The sequence below is a fragment of the Pocillopora damicornis genome, chromosome 9 (assembly GCF_964200805.1).
Source record: "Pocillopora damicornis chromosome 9, jaPocDami1.2, whole genome shotgun sequence".
NCBI lineage: Eukaryota > Metazoa > Cnidaria > Anthozoa > Scleractinia > Pocilloporidae > Pocillopora > Pocillopora damicornis.
In genome coordinates this window covers 6,585,528-6,598,159 of record NC_142678.1, presented here as the reverse complement: position 1 = coordinate 6,598,159, position 12,632 = coordinate 6,585,528, and the positions used below count along the sequence as shown (strand labels likewise).

General features: G+C 36.1%; 2 long non-coding RNA genes across 4 annotated transcripts; both read left to right on the top strand.

Moving 5' to 3' along the window:
- Positions 1 to 540: 540 nt before the first annotated feature.
- Positions 541 to 9,594, top strand: LOC149039855 (uncharacterized). 3 transcript variants are annotated; one of them, XR_016179939.1, is made up of 3 exons: positions 541 to 1,259; positions 7,382 to 7,425; positions 7,863 to 9,594. It is a non-coding gene; the product is annotated as an uncharacterized LOC149039855 (long non-coding RNA). The 3 variants fall into 3 exon arrangements; XR_016179937.1 differs by lacking the exons at positions 541 to 1,259; positions 7,382 to 7,425 and adding exons at positions 1,685 to 3,508; positions 4,187 to 4,228; XR_016179938.1 differs by lacking the exons at positions 541 to 1,259; positions 7,382 to 7,425 and adding an exon at positions 7,550 to 7,687.
- Positions 9,595 to 9,617: 23 nt separating this feature from the next.
- LOC149039854 (uncharacterized) lies at positions 9,618 to 11,906 on the top strand. The gene is made up of 2 exons (XR_016179940.1): positions 9,618 to 10,214; positions 10,547 to 11,906. It is a non-coding gene; the product is annotated as an uncharacterized LOC149039854 (long non-coding RNA).
- The last annotated feature ends 726 nt before the right edge of the window (positions 11,907 to 12,632 follow it).

The following is a 12,632-nucleotide window of genomic DNA, read 5'->3' as shown; positions in this document are numbered from 1 at the left end:
GCTCTGGGCTTCAATAACATTAGCCCTTTCACTTAAATGTACCCTCCCTAATAATAAGCCGGAAACAAATTCCTCCAAAATTCATTGACCTTGGCCTATTAATCAAGCTTTTTGTCAAGATAAAATCTACTTTGTCCCCGATCTATGTTGATTATGTTCTGTTTTCACGGGTAAAATGATAACGTAAATGATGACGTATTTCACGTTCGATCAAACAACACGATGAACCGCGTCTGCTATGTTCAAGCTATTGACTCTACGATATGACCATCACTGCACATTTTTGTTGCCCATCGAATCTTATCCACGCAAACTTCTATTTCCTCACCATAATATTGAGCACGAGAAGAAGGGTAAATTTCAAATGAAATTATTCTCTTAATGCGAATATGCATACACCGCGTATATTGATTCAGAAATATGGTTATTTGTGACAACCGCCTCTTCAAATAGAAAGATATTTTCTTTTCAGCCAAAATATCACGCTATTTCTATTTTAACACTGCTTTAATATGTATCGTAGGTTTTTTGTTGAGCAGTTATTGATATGAGTAAAAACCTTTTGCCGCCACGTTGAACATAGAGGATCTGTTGAAATGAATGACATATTCTTTTTCGCGCAAAAAATCTGCGTATAGCTCGCTGTCCAGCTGGGAAGTTTGGTTCCTAGTCTTCCTTAGTTTGCAGACGCCCAATACAGAACGCCTGAGGAATTTTCTGCTGCTATCTGTGGTTGTTATGCTTTATTAAATATTTTTCCCTGTTGATCCATGCATTTTGTGAGTATGATGTTTTAATGTACTTTTAACGACGAGTAAACTCTTTGGATAGAAGTAATATGGTATTTAGAATAATAGCGTTTTTACTCGAAAGCGATGATGCAATGAGAATACTAATCGCATGCAGTCATGGAAATAGAAATAATTTAATGGGAAATATACATCTTTGTGTTCAGAAGTTTAGGTAGACATGAGTGAACTTCTCCAGGTTGTCAATATATTTGACGTCAAAGAGGTTACCTGCTTATCTATCGGGCGGTTGACATGACATTTTCTTCCGAGTCTGATTACTGATTTTAAGGCAATAAAAGGCACCAGTTGAAGTTAATCAGTTGCAAATGAGAAAGATGAACAGCTGCTCCTTTAAGTGTTGGTCGGCCGTATCCTGGCCATAGGATTCGCCCTGCAAGATGGAGAGAACAGCACCGAAATCGAAAAACTTGAAGGTGCAGTTGACTTGAAAGCAGCAGACGCGGAGAGGTAAGAGACAGAAATTAACCTAACGTAGTGTTTTCTTTTAATCCTACTGCTGCTTATTAGAAGTTCTCGGTGTAGACTGAAGAAACTTTCCACGACTGCAAAATTCAATTGAGAAAAAAAAATTTCCTTGTCATAGAAAAACTACAGACGATTCTCTTTTTAGGGTTGTTGACAACCTTCACTTATTTTGACAATATTTGAATATTCTCAGCGTATTGCGGAAAACAAATTTCCTCAACTTTTCAGTCAACAGATCTATTTTCGTCTCCGATCGCCTTTGGTCATTCTCTTATTATGACTTTCCCCTTTCACTTAAGTTGTCCAAACGTCAGTTGTTACGACCTACAACAGTCTCACTCTTTCGATTGATCCAACACAAAATGAACCGTTTCTCCCATGGTGAGACTTACATCGTACGATATACTCATCGTTGCACACCTTTATTTACCTTCAGATCCCACATACTCCATGAAAAATTATCCAAGAAAATTTGAATGAGAAAGAAAGTGCAATGTATTATTTTCAAATGTATTTGATTTGCATGAACGCACGATTGTTAGGAAATATTGAAGAATGAAAAATGGCTAAGGTACTGAAACGATTATAGTTTGCTTCTTTAAACAAAGGCGGTCGTTACTTTTTTTCCCGATAAAATACTGAGTTAGAGAACGTGAACTCTTTTCTAAGCTGCTGGCGTTGAGGTAGCAATTTCCTTTTTCTCTTGTTATCTAAAGTGTTTCTAAAGTTGCTTGTTTAACAGTTTATCAATGAGGTATATCACACTCGTTGAGGTTGTGTAGTTCGCGTATCTGATGTGAACAAATGTCAACTGCAAGTTTAAAAAAAAATCTTACCGTTTGGCAGCTCTTTTCCGAAAAAAAAACCAAAAAAAACAGAAACAGAAACAGAAACAGAAACAGAAACAGAAACAGAAACAGAAACAGAAACAGAAACAGAAACAGAAACAGAAACAGAAACAAAAACAAAAACAAAAACAAAAACAAAACAAAAATTCCAAGACTTTTCAGATTAATTGACTTTTCTAAGGGTTCGAATGTAGGTGTTTGTAATCTTAGACGTACTTTAGGATGTCATGCATAACTGCCCCAAAACTTTCCTAGCGTAAGTAAACCATCGAGAGTCCTCCTTTTACGCTAATTTCGATTATCGAAATTATTTCTATCGTAATCCGCGTTTGGAAATGTCACAAATCCAGAAAGCAGCGCTTGAAGAGACTTTCTATCGATCCTGTTAGTTCTATGTTCACATTTCTGTAAGCTAGCTCGATTCTTACCAGAAGCTTTTAAAAAGAACAGATGAGAAATGTGGGAAATCTTGTATTATCTGTTATCGATATTCACAATGAGAGGATACTCTTATTCTATATATCTTCGCTGGTGTGAAATGAGATTTGTATTGTTTGGTGGTAAAAGATATCATATGTAGAATGAAATGAACCACGTTGTATGTTCCGCAAATATTATCACATTTCAAATAGCAACTAGTTTTACTACTTTTTGTCTCGAACGTGAGACAAAGAAAAATTCTATAGGTCAAGAGCATCCTGCACAAATAGGAAAAATAAAAAGATGGCGGAGTTTATCTTTTTTTATTCAAATTAGGAACCCCTCATACAATTGGAGCTAGCACATAACGCTCTCTATAGTTCAAGGGTGTGGCATTTATTAAATTGAAAATTCGAATATCTGTAGCCCTTATCCTCTTGAAGAAATTAAAGATTTTTTTTTTACTTTTTTATCCTTTTACCTACCCTCCTGACAAAGCAATTAACATGTTTTTTTCCCAAATGACCCGCTTTGAAATATTCCAATTTTTTTCCTTAAATAACTGATCTTAATTAATTTAGTAAATATACAATTTTTATTTTGTCGCCGTTAAATGATGACATCTTGTCAGACCGTGTAAGAAAATGGCCTCGATACTAGGGGTCAATACGTTTGAAAAAGGAGAGGAAAGTTTCATCCAACTGAGCACCAAAATACGCGAATTACATTTCTTGTTTATTGTCTACGTTTACATTACTGTGAAAGGAAAACAAAACTATTTCTAAGCTTAGCTAGGGTCTAAACAATGTTTCTTTGTCATGGCCACGCATTACTGCAGAGAAGGATTTCAAAATTAACTTTTTCTTTTAGACGGACGGCCCCCATAAATCTGTTGATATAAAAGGATCCAATACTAATGAAAGACAAATTTATTTTGTATAATAAATGTCTTCAATTGAAAAGGTGAGGATTACCTATGAATGGGTTTTATTCAATGGTTTAGTATTTATTATTGCTTGTGCGAGCGTATGACGTGAAACAGTTAAATAACTCATTCGCATAAAACCATGCATTGAATAAGTCCCAATTAATTTGGAATTACTAGTGCGTTGTTGTTAGGGGGAAATGGGGGATGGGGGTGAAACTACGAAAACCATTGAACCAATTTGAAGTCCTTTGGAGTGGATAAGAGAAAAGGAAACAAACTGCATCAAAATGTGACACCGGGTAAGGTAATCAAACCAAGGCCAATCATGTGAGAGGTAAGAACCTTCAACAAAGTTTCACCCCTACTGAATTGACTACAATATTTGAAGGAAAGTTACTTGGAGCCAGCTAAGGACTTAACACGTACCGACCTCATGGATATCAAGTGTTTGACATTTCTTCTGGGTCGCACGCTTAGGTGCATGGAAAATTTTGTACACTTTTATAACAAGAATAAGAAGGTGATTTCCATATTTGGTAATCGTCTTAGAGGAGCCTAATTTATCGAGATATCGAATTTTTTTTTTAAATGTAGCCAACCGCCAGGACATATTTGACCAAAAGATTGCTTTTAGCGTGAAATCGTTCTGCAAATTAGGCGATCGTGGGTTTTCCGAACTTAATATCTGTTCTAAAATCTGTTTCTTAAAATAGACCGTGTCAATAACGAAGGACAGGAGGAGGTGGCTTTTATGGGTACGTGATGAAGACGATATCTGTTTATTTACCCCTAGATATTGAATGTTCTCGACCATTCAAGCAATACTTTAAGTTCATTTAAAGCTTGGAAACGCTCCAATGTTCAATTATTCACCGAAATAAAGGTGAAAAGTGGTATATATATATATATGGTTGGTGATTGGTGATTGAATTGTTGATGCGCGATGTTATCTCTTTGGCTGTTTGGAGGCTAATAGTACTTGATAATCACTTCCGATGACTTCAGCCAATCAACGCGCGTGAAAAGCACTATTCACTCTTGTGGTATATACTAGGATAATATATCACTTCATTCCAAGAAACTGGATGGTGTCATGTTTTCGACTGAAATGATGTGAAGTACAAATTCATTTAACACTTGCAACCAGTATCAGAAAGACTTCAATATGTCAGTTCTAGTTTCTGGCGTCACTTTTTAACCCTGAGGCGTTCTAAACACTTCTTACCACTCTTGATTTTAAAGCGGACGTGTATTGCTTGACCAGTCATTACCCTAGTATGGAGAAGGAAGTGCTAATAAAGGTCCGTTCTCTGACTGTCCATGTTGTGAACATTACTTAACTTGCAAGGTGCAAGAACGAAGCAAGCGTTTATATTGTTTATTTGTTTCCTAAATATTTTTTAGTTAAAATGACAATTCATGTTCTTAAAGAACTAAAACGAGGCTGGCTTTAAAGCTTTGAGCTATATATTTTCCCATGTTTATGATTATATTTTTTTTTAGTAGAGTGTGTAACAGCAAAACACAAACATAATATTATTTAAGGAGTCGCCAGATATGAGTGCACTATTTTACAGTGGTAAATAATGTCACGTCCACATTTGCGTGCTTAGGCAGATTTCTAAATTCGGGTATCTCTAAATCAAACTAATAACAGAAGAGGACGACATTCTGAAAAATAAACTAATTCTCCCAGCTTAGGCACGAATGTTTTTGGCGTTCAGTCCGTCAGTCTTCCTGGTAGCCTTAAGCATATGGTGTAAAAAAATGTTTCCTCGACTATTCAGTCACGATCACCTCTGCCTGAAAACGAAACTTTACGTCAAGGGTCAGAGGAAACAGATCTATATTTGGCGCAGGTAATATTAGGATACTTAGTAACTCTGATTATATATTCCTTCTTCCGACCTCCAAGAGAAAACGAAGACACGCCATTCTGCAAAGAAACGAAGGAAGAGGGAAAGAAAAATGCATGCAAGACCAACCAAGATTTCTCCAATCAAGTTCGTTTCTCGTTGCAATTTATTCTGTCACCTTTCCTTTTCTAAAATCAGTATATCAATAAATGTTAATGATAATTAAGCGTCGATGCCCTTTTTTTCCTTTGTACCGTATTTTGATGAGCCCACGTTGGAGACTCGTACGTCGTGGTGCACGGTGTATTTCATATCCTTCGATAGTAGGTACAAGTGATTGATTTCCATATTGATTTCGAGCTTCAAGAGCCCTCTTTATCAAAGGATAAGTGCTCGATCACGAATTTATTTGAGACGCTGATATTCATGAGCGCACTTTCTCACGTTCACGTTTCCATCATGTTTTAGCAGATCTCTACTTCCGAGATATCTGATTTCAAGAATTCAAAGTGGTCAGCACTGATAAATAAGAGAAGAGGGCGACACTGAAAAAATAAACCTCTGCCAGCCATTACACTTGTTATAAACCTTAAAGCGTATCGCGGAAAATCGATCTCCTCAACTTTTCAGTCATTTGGCCTAAATAATGAATTTTTTTTGTCAAGAGTTAAAAAAAAGATCTTTTTTCGTCTCCGTTCGCCTTTGGTAATTTTTCATTTGATGATGACTTCCCACTTCCACTTAAGTTTTCCAATCGTCAGTTGGTACACCCTACAACAGTGATACTCTCACGATCGATCACACCACAAAAATGAACTGTTTCTCTCAAATGTATGATCAGCCATGTACCCTACAATATGCTTATCGTTACACATGTTTATTGGCCTTTAAATCCCATATATAATCCACGAAAAACTTTTTAATGATAAATTGAATAAAAAAGCAAGTGTAATACATTATCTTAAAATGTATTGGATTTGTATGAACGCACAATTGTAAGAAAATATTAAAAAATTAAAAAAATTAAGGTACTGACACGAGTAGAGTTTGCTTCTTTTGAGGCGGCCGTTCATTTTTTCCCCCGGTAAAATATTGAGTTAATGATGTGAACTTGATAATAAATTTTGAGTTTTAATATTAATTAGTTTAAGGAAATTTAAGATTAGAGAAAATAAAGGGGTGTCAAAAAAGTTCCCCTTAATTTAAGTAAGAGTTCCTATGCCAAAAGAAAATGAAAGGATGGCCTTTTGGTGTTCCGTGTTGACACTCTTTACTGTAATGAGGGGAAGGAGGGGAAGTGAAAGTGGCAAGGAACTATCAAATACTTTATCAATAAAGTTCTAATTTCGCCGCAGTTTAGTCTGGCAGCCTTCATTTGAAGTGCCATGGGCTATTGAAAATTAAATTAAATTTAAATTTAATTAAAACATCAATAAATAAGGATGGAATAAATCAGCGTTGATGCCTTTCTTCCTTTGCAACGTATTTTAAAGAGCTCAAAGAACGTGTAACAATACTCAGTGATTCTTCACACCAAAACTTTTGCGAAGGTATTCATTATCCGACCACGTATTTTAGGTACATTATAATGCAGGGAAAGAAAAGCAAACAGAGAAGCAGTTTGTGACAGGTACTGCGTAACGCTTTCATATCGAATAGACTTTTTACAGTACAAAATGATCGATTGTAGAAATAACCCGTACAATATCGCACAGGGTATTTGAACTCGATTCGTGCTTTATTATTACTATAAGTAATTCAGGTAAGCTGGATAATAAACTGTTATGCTGATATGGTCACCAGATAACAAAAAAAAAAATTCATTGCGTGTACCTGTTTCCAAAATGGATGATGTTATAAAAAGACTGATATACAACAGTAAACTAATTCTATTTACGCAGTGACCTTACATTATAAAGCCTTATAAACTATGATCATTATTTTTGCAATTCGCTCGCCTCTTGAAACCGGTCTGTTCATTGGGAAAAGACAGAGAGAAGAATAACACTTCTGGATAAACATTTTAATCCAGTGTTTTTTTCAATGTTCTAGCTACTGCAAAGGCCCCAAGATGAAAAGGATATTTAGTCATTGACGTATGTATCTGAAGTGTCTTTTTCTTCTTATAAATTCTGTTGTTTATGTAGGCGTATGAGGTCATTTTACTGATAGATTTAAGCAGCTGCAAAAAGATTACTCCGTCATATTTTCAAATACTGTCTCGTCTTTGATTCTTTAGGCGTTCAAAACACTTCTTGCAATTGGTACTCTTGATTATGATGCGGAAATATAACGTCTTGGTCATTCATTCAAGGTGTTCGAAATTTCTTAACTTGTGTGGCGCAAGAACGATGCATGGTTTGAAGTTGTTTATTTTCTCTGAAGTATGCAGCGTAATTATGACAATTCACCTCCCGAAAGAGTTAAATAGAGAGTGACTTTGAACAATTACAGCAAATTCTTTCGCCTGTTTATCACTATAAAGTGTTTCTATTTTTTTAAGCAATTTATATCCCTTTTTTTTTTTTTACAGGTCTTGATATTCTTGCAATTCTCGGAAATATTTCGGCCATCACGATATCCCAGTGAACTTGAAATAATCGCCTCCTGGTCTCCACGCCTCGTGAAACAGTCAAATGAAGAAGCCAAACCAAAAGCCCAACAAAGGAAAGCAAAAGAATCATCCGTCCTCTTGTAATGCAACGTACCTGAGAGCACTTTCTGAAGACATCCATCTGCGCTGGTTTCTCTGAGAAAGCGCTCCACTGAAAGCTATCCTTTCTTTCAAACCCACCACCTTGAAAGTTGAATTTGGCGCAAAAATTGAATTGTTATCAGATCCAGTCCCTTACGTTTTTCCTATTAGGTGCGACACACGATACGCCATCTGAATCAGCTGTCGCGCCAATGTCAGGACATGAGTGTAGCAGCGCCTGAACCAAGCCTTAGCGATTTAAATTCATGCACCTAATAGGACTACGATATTTTCTTTATAGGTCCTGATACACTTGCAATGCTCGGGAATATTTCGGCAACCACGATATTCCAATGAAGGAGTCGCTAGATAAGAGCGCGCTTATTAAGAGTGGCTAACAATATCACGGCCACATTTTTATCCCGAAAATGTTAAATAGAGGATGACTTTGAACCATTGCAGCAAAATTTTTCGCCTGTTCAGGATCATTATTTAAGTGTTCGTAATTTTTTTCAAGCAACGTACCGGTATATTCATGCACTCAATAGGACTGCTGGATTAATTTTATAGGTCCTGATACACTTGTGATCCTCGGGAATATTTCGGTTACCACGATATCCCAGTGAACTTAAAAAATCGCGTTCTGGCGATAAACTTTATCACAGAACAATCAAATCAAGTAGTCGGTAGATATGAGCGCACTTTTTTAAGAATGGCTAACAATGTCACGGCCTGATTTTTTTTTCTTTGGCACATTTATCCTTTCGGGTATCTCTGATTTCAAGACTTCAAATTAAAATTTTGACGCTTATCAGGAACAGACGAGGATTGAAATCACGATAATAAGTTACTTCTTCCAGCCTCGGTGCAAATGCTCCGGGCTTCCATAACATTAGTCCATCCATTTGATTTGTCCATCCACTTATAATAAGCCGGAGACAAATTCCTCCTGAATTAATTGACCTTAGCCTGTTTTAATTAGAATTAAGCTTTTTGTCAAGATCAAAATCTACTTTATACTCGATCTCTTTTGATTATTTTATCTTTTCACGGGTAAAATGATAAAAGGGTAGTCTAGACTCTGTTTATGGTTTCAACCCCCAACTCGCGAAACGTCAGTTTTTACAATCGACGATAGTCCTTTTCATGAAGTATTTCACGTTCGTTCAAACAACACGATCAACTGAATCTCCTTTGTTCAGGCTACTGACCGTACAACATAACCATAACTGCACATTTTTGTTGCCCATCGAATTTATCCACGCAAACTTCGATTTCCTCGCCGAAATATTGAGCAGGAGAAGAAGTATAAATTTCAGATGAAATTATTTCTTATACATTCGAATATGCATACACCGCATGTGTTGATTCAGAGAAAAAAAATGTCTATTTGTGACAACCGCCTCTTCAACTAGAAAGGTATTTAATTTCAGCCACAATATCACGCTATTTCTATTTTAAATATAAATAGCTATTTATATTTTAAATATAAATATACGTATGGTAGCTTTGCTTTTGAGCAGTTATTGATATGAGTAAAAACCTTTTGCCACCACTTTGAACGCAGAGGAGCTGCGTATAGCTCGCTTGCCTGCTGGTAAGTTTGGCTCCTAGACTTCCCTAGTTTGCAGATGCTCACTACATAACGCCTGCGGTATTTTCTGCTGCTATTTTCGGTTATTATGCCTCATTAAATATGTTTCCATGTTGATCCATGCATTTTGAGAGTATGATGTTTTTATGTACTTCTTTGCGACGAATAAACTCTTTGGATAAAAGAAATATTTTATTAAGAATAATTGCGTTTTTACTCGGAAGAGACAGTGCGATAAGAATACTCCTTACGTGCAGTCATGGAAATAGAAAGAATATAATGGTCAATATATTTGTGTTCAGAAGTTTAACTAGACATGAGTGAAGTTTTCCAGAGTTGTCAATGTATTGACGTCAACGAGGATACCTGCTTATCTATCCGGCGGTTAACCAGACATTTTCTTCCGAGTCTGTTTGATTTAAGGCAATAAAGTCACCGTTTTAAGCTTATCAGTTGTAAATGAGAAAAATGAACAGACTGCTCCTTTTAGTGTTGGTCGGCTCTATCCTAGCCATGGGATTTGCCTTGCAGCATGGGGAAAACAGCACCGAAATCGAAAAAGGTGCAGTTGACTTGAAAGAAGCAGACGCTGAGAGGTAAGAGACAGAAATTAGCCCCACATAGTGTTTTCTTTCAATCCTACTGCTGCTTATTAGAATTTCTCGGTGTAGACTGAAGAAACCTTCCACCACTGCAAAGTTCAATTTAAAAAAAATCCTTTTCAAAGAAAAACTACAAACGATCCTCTTTTTAGGGCTGTCGATAACTTTCACTCATTTTGACAAAAGGTGAATATTCTCAACTGGTTATCGAAGGATGCTAAGATTGAATGACCTGTGAAAATCGCATATAGCAGAATTTCATATCTTCATTTTGTTTTTTTGTTTCGTTATGTTTATATCATTATTTTTTTTCTACTTTCTTTCAGTTTTATTGAACAAAGTTCATTAGATGCAGTGAAGGAAGATCGGTATCCACGAGACAGCGACAGCCGCTGCCGTCGACAAAAACAACGACGTAGACGTCGACGCCGGCATTGTGGCCGTAGACGTCGTTGGGATGACTAACTGCGAAAAAGGGCTGTTCCTTCTTAGAATGTTTAGTTGAGCTCGAAAGGAAAACGATCTGGGGTTTACGCAGGAACACTTAAAAATCAAACAATTATGTTTGATTTTTAATCATTATTTAAAAATAATGATTGGTGGGGTAAAGAGTAGTTCTTCATATACAATTTGCTATTTTTACGACTAAATCACGAGAAAGTAATGTCTTATAACTGACTAGCGCACAAAACTCGGAATGAGGGATAAAGAAGTGTTTATAAAGCTTTTGGTATGCAATCCGTAAGGGTTTTGATTCAAATCTGGGTAAAAAATGGCTTAAGACGTTTACATTTTTCTCAGACGTTTAGTAACCAATGCAAACCACAATTCTGTCCTAAAAATTTCAAGGCGACTTTTGAAATGATGATTTGATAAAATGATTAAATAATTATTTTTTTTACATTTAAAGGCGTAATATTCATCTATTGCAAATACCTGGCATGTTTCTTTTAATATTTGCATGGAAATTGTACTCTTTGAAAATATTGCTGGTTTTCACGTGACGTCACTAAATTTCAGACTTCAGAACTATTGATCCTCCTGAGATTTTACTTTCATGATGTATTAGAGCAGCTAAAAACTAATATTCAGACAAATTTTCACTCCAAATGGGTTCTTGGTTTAGTGATAGACTACTCTTGAATTTCTAAGCTTTTGCGTGACGTGGCCTTTACATGACGAGCGAGAGAGCTGTTATGTTGGTTTAAAAGGTGACTTATTTAGGGAAATTCAGCTATCTGAACAGTTCTTGTATTAGAATAAAGTATTATTGTTACGTTTATGAGTTCTTAGAGAGATAAATTCACGCTTTTGTAGCAAAACTCAGCGACAGATGTTTCTGCTGGTTTCCGGCCGCCATGTTGGTGCCCATCTAGGTGGGCACCAGCATGGCGGCTCCATACAAATCTCTATAAATTTGGGAAAAACGTTTCTCCTCATATCTTCCGTAAGAAAAATTGCTGTGACCTGAATCTTGGCGAGAGTCTTTACATATCTAGCTTCTTTCTATTTCCAGATTCTAGACTAAATCGATTGAACGGTTTTTATTTTTTATTTTGATCTATTTTGAATGGCGTGACACTGAAAACCAGCAATTGGATCCGACTTCGATTACATATATATTTTCCTGCTGTAACAGGATTGTTAAGATAAATAAAAGCTGAGATGTAAAACATCCAATTACCCTCTAAGGAAAGGAGTGCAATTCTTAATATAAATTGGTTTAGACATATATAGATTTCGGATCAAAAAACCGCTTTTCAAAAATTTAATAGAATGACGTGGCGATATTTGGTTGATCTTTTCTTTCGCAGAGTCTTCGCGGGTAGGAGTCGGAGGTTAGTTGTGGAGACTGGAGCGAGCTTAAAGCGTGGCAGCTAAGGGGCGTGAGAGAAGTGGTTGTTAAATTTGAGCTCGAACTTGTAAAACGAAATATTTACGAGCATTTATCTATTTTTATGTAGATTGGCAATCATAGTATTTTTATAATAATTAACTTAATTTTCATTTTTTTTTACCCATTTTTGAACAATCTTGATATCTTGTATTTCTTTTTCTCCTCTATCGACTTGTTCTCTTTCCTGATGTTTTAAATGTCACGTGTTACTGTGTTGTGTATGCTAGTATCCATCTATATTTCTTGCGGCTTGCGGGTATGGAGTAATATATCTTTATTTATTGCCGAGGGGTACTTTCAAGACTATCAGGAACCATGTAAGTTGCATAGAAAGTAATACATGAGCGCGTGTAGAAATGGAATTTCTCTTCGAGTGTTTAACTCCTTAGCTCATGAGTGAGCGCAGCGAGAAGAGAAATTCCATATCTACAAGCAACCATGTATTATTTTGTTTATCATATAAACACAATAGCCCTTTCCTGCGAAGAAAAGCCGACTTCATTAATTAATGAAAA